At 42.6% G+C, this 4,436-nt stretch overlaps 1 pseudogene; it reads right to left on the bottom strand.

The window, feature by feature from the left end:
* Positions 1–1,257: 1,257 nt before the first annotated feature.
* On the bottom strand, positions 1,258–2,516 carry LOC148153487 (uncharacterized; annotated as a pseudogene).
* Between the last annotated feature and the right edge of the window lie 1,920 nt (positions 2,517–4,436).

Here is a 4,436-nt window from a genome sequence, read left to right as displayed (position 1 = left end):
TTTCCAAAGATGGATCTCCATCCAGGTCCAACAGTGGTACTTGATTAGCATGTTCCTCCTCTGGGATAGACTGTAGAACCTCAGTTGAATTGCTTGTCCATTTAGTCAAGCAAAACCCTCCTTGCATAAGTAGGTCTGTGCAGCTGTGCTGCTAGATGGATGGCTTGTTGGGGTGAGTCTGAGGATTTCAGGCAATCATCCACATAGAAGTTTCTTTCTACAGTGGAGATAGTATCTGCATCATATAGATGTACATGATCTGATGCACACCTCCTCAATGCAAAGCTTGCTGCGCTTGGAGACCACACTCCGCCAAAGAGGTGAGATGTCATCCGGTAAGTAACTACCTCATTATTAGGATCGTGGTCCTTCCACCACAGGAACCGTAGCACATCTCTGTGTTCTGGAGTTACATGTATCTGATTGAACATGCCCTCGATGTCCGCCATTATGGCAACAGGACCTTGTCGGAAGCGGATCAGCACATTTATTAATTTGTTCGTTAGATCTGGGCCCTGGTGGATGACGTCATTGAGAGATATTCCATCATATTTTGCTGCGCAGTCAAAGACGACTCGCACCTTTCCAGGCTTGCGAGGATGAATCACTGGATGATGTGGGAGATACCAAACTTTGTCATTGTTGTGGTTGAGCGACAAGGCTGGAACTTCTTCTGCATATCCTTTATCAATGGTTGACTTCATTGCCTTAACATACTTGTCTTTCAGATCTGGGTCCTTTGTTAATCTACGTTCCAGTAGTTGTAGTCTCCGTGTTGCTAAGTTGATATTGTTAGGCAGTGTCACTACTTCATTCTTAAAAGGTATGCCTAAGCTATAGTGTAAGCATTCTTTGGTATCTGAGTTTTCCCACAGCTCAATCACTTTGTGATAATTGATTGACAGATTGTTCTCTTGAGCGGGGTCATCAAGTTTCCAAAATCTTTCCACCTGTGTATGCAGACTTTGATCTGACTTGAGGAAGTAGGCCTTAGCTTTCCTAACTTCTTTGTAATCAATGGGTCCATTTATGGCCCAGCCGAGTACTGTTCTGGTAGCGTAAGGGTCATTATCACCTCCTACGCGGTACTCTTCAGCTCTGAGAAGACGGCGAGCATCTTGTCCAATGACAAGGTGCACATCATTGGACTTGATGCTGGGAATAGGGATATCTGCTAGGTGATCCCATCTGGCTGCCTCGTCAGGTGTCGCGAGACAGCTAAGTCCTATGTTTAATTTCTTAAGTGTTCTCACACCATTAAGTGTGTAGATGCTGCCATCGTGCAGAGAGTCAATCTCAAGATCCACACTTCGAGTAAATAAGCCTTCTTGACTTCCTCCTACAGTATCAAGGTCTAACCTTGTAGGCTTGCCTTTGACTTTTAGCTTCTTGGTCAGTTCTTCTGACACTAAACTGGTGTTGGCTCCAGGATCAAGTAATGCGTATGTAACAAAACTGATGTTTGTAGCTTTTCCCCTAACGACCACAGGAACGATGGGTAAACAAACTTTACCATTTGCAGCTCCAGCGAATCCACATGTGACATTAGGAGATCTGATAGGTTGTGTTTGTTGGGTAGTTTTATTGTCATCAGTGGTGTCCTGGCCTGCTGTTGTATTCTGTCTGTTAGTGTGGTTAAGATGCAGCCATTTATTGTGTTTCTGTCCACAGCCAGGCACGTTGCACACCCAGTTGTGCGTGCAAATCTCGGCACTGTGCCCAATCATGAAACAGTTTTGGCAAAGGTTTTTTTTCTTGAACGAACTCCAGGCGCTCTGGAACTGTTAGTGATCGAAAGCCTGGGCACTGGTTTAAGAAATGGTGCTCTGAGCATTTAAGACATTTTAAATAAGCTGGCTGCTTAGTACGTGTGGTCTTATTCTCATGGACTGCAGCCGCTTTGACAGTGGTGGGGTAGTTTTGATGATGTTTCTTTGAGACTTTGGTAGGTGATGCAAAGCTGCAAGAAGCATGAGAAGTCTCTCATGTTTCTTGCAGCCAATTAACCCACCAAAGACTGGATCAGATCTCTTTTCAGCTTCTATCTCCACAAAGCTGACAACGTCGTTGAGATTCGGTAGACGTCCTTCCTTTGTGATGTCGTAGTTTTTATTTAGCCACTTGGCCCTGAGATCTGAAGGTAGCTTGCTGATTATCTCAAATAACGTGCGGCGGCCACTGAGCTCTTCCTCACATTTCATGGCAGCAAGTGTGTCCTTACAGCCTCTCAGCTGATTTGCGAAGTCTCTGAGTTGCATATTGTCTCTTATTTCTTTAAAGTTCAAAACCTTTTCAACCCAAGCTTGGGAGATGGAATGAGGATTTCCAAATCTTGACTTTAGTCGGTCAAGTGCTTCCTTGAAACCTTCGCTGTGATTGGAGTTGTACAGACAGTGACTAATAGCATCTTGAGCCTTTCCTTCTGTGTATTGGTGCAGACGGGTTAACTTTTCTTCAGCAGGAACAGACTCTTTGTCCACCATTGCAGTGAAGAGCCTCATGAACTTCCAATACTGGAGGGGGTTACCATCGAACTTGATCAGATCTGTTGGTGGGAGCCTGAGAGTGTCTACTTGATACTGCTGCCTTGAGAACTCTAGCAGTTGTGAGATTGAATCATCTGCCATCTGGAAAGGCGAAGGTCGTGGTGTAGTAGGAATTTGGCCAGTTTTAGGTGTAGAATGGAGATCTGCTGTTAGGGCTTGCATCTTTTGCTGTCCATCCAGCTCAGCCTTGTGACGTAGTCGCTGAAGTTCTAGCTCAAATTCCTCCTTGTTGAGTCTAAGCATCAGCTCAAAGCTTTCTTTCTCTTTCTTTCTTAGGGCTTGGATTTTTTCTAGTTCTGATGATGTGGAATCTTCATTTATATCAGCTGGAGATTCACTGAACAAATTAACTTGTGCAGTTACACCCAACTCTTCATCAACGTCTGGATTAACACTAGCTTCATGTTCCTCACCTTGAAGCCAGGCTAGAGTTTCATGACGCACGTCATGAACGTTCCTTAAGATAAGCTTCTCATAACCATCAGACTCTTCTCTGTCGATATCATCAGTGAGCCGAGAATGATAACATTTATGTGCCTCCTGAAGTTGTGCAAGGGCTAGGTCGAGGCTCTGCAGCACTGACTTTAATTCTTCCGGCTTATTTTCTCTGATTTTTTCATTTGCGGATGTTATCATCTTAGTTACAGCCGCTTTCGCTTGTCCTCTCTTCCTCTTTAGGGTAGCAAGGTCTATTTCTCCCGCAGAATCTCCGGTTTTAGACATAATTGCCGTGTGTTTAACTTTATGTTGCGAAGAACATAAGGTAGCCGTTGATGTTGTAACTGTTCTTTTTTATTGCCGAGTGCTTTACGCGGACATGCTGGTTAAACTGTAAATAACGTAAAAAAAAAAAAAAAAAAAAAAAAAAAAAAAAAAAAAAAAGACAAACAAAACGTCAATACTTAATATTGCGATATTCAAAAGGACACAAACTTAAACATAGCTTTACAGCATTAATATATAACTCACCACATTGGGCAACACTCATGAACATTGGTAATATTGGTAAAATGTGAATAAATGGCAGGTTCGGCTTGTTAGTGTGGTTGCTAGGCAACCTAAGTACACTAATGGTCCGCAGTTTGTTTTCTTCTTCTACACATACCAATATAAAGCAACTATAGAGCCCCCTAGTGGAACGGGAAGAGTGAATCCAACACTGCAGATGATCTAACTAGGGGTAAACGAGTGCGAGACCTCATATGCCAGTCCCGGTGGGAATGTGGACCATCATTTCTGCAGCTCCCACAGGGCCAGTGGCCGGAGCATCCGTTTATCAGACACCATTCTACTTTTATTCCAAACAAAATTTGGAAAGTCACTCAGTAGCGCCTGCTCAGTAGCTGATTTCACTGTTTTCCAAAATTTCTTTGGATCATTTAAATTTTTTGTCATCTCGGTAAGGAAATAGTCTGACTTTGCTTTCTTAATTAATAAAGTACATTTATTCTGCAATTTCCTAAAACAAAGCCAGCTCTCTTCAGTTTTATTTTTCCTTGCCCTAGCCCAAGCTGCATCTTTTTGTTTAAGCAGAGCCCCAATAGCGGGGGAAAGCCATGGATTATTTCACCCCTTTGCCCTAATTTTACGTACAGGAGCATGTTTATTTATTAGTCTTAAAAACTCTTCATGAAAATCCTGTCAGGCAAGGTCAACATTATCAAAAAGAGAGACCCTATTCCAGTTAAAATGTAACAAGTCATGAATAAAAGCTTGCTCATTTAGGTGTTTTAAATCTCTTTTGGTCAAGATACGTGGCTTAGGTTTTGGTAACTTTAGATTTCTAACTGTACCTACAGCACAATGGTCACTAAGGTCGTTTGCAAAAACTCCTATCCCTGTATATTTATGCAGAGCGTTTGTCATAATTAAATCAAGGAGTGATGATTT

This window comes from Poecilia mexicana, unplaced genomic scaffold, assembly GCF_051168715.1.
Source record: "Poecilia mexicana isolate PSO_F unplaced genomic scaffold, ASM5116871v1 scaffold_20, whole genome shotgun sequence".
Classification (NCBI taxonomy): Eukaryota; Metazoa; Chordata; class Actinopteri; order Cyprinodontiformes; family Poeciliidae; genus Poecilia; species Poecilia mexicana.
The sequence above is the reverse complement of the archived record's forward strand: the minus strand, read 5'-3'. Positions and strand labels throughout refer to the sequence as shown.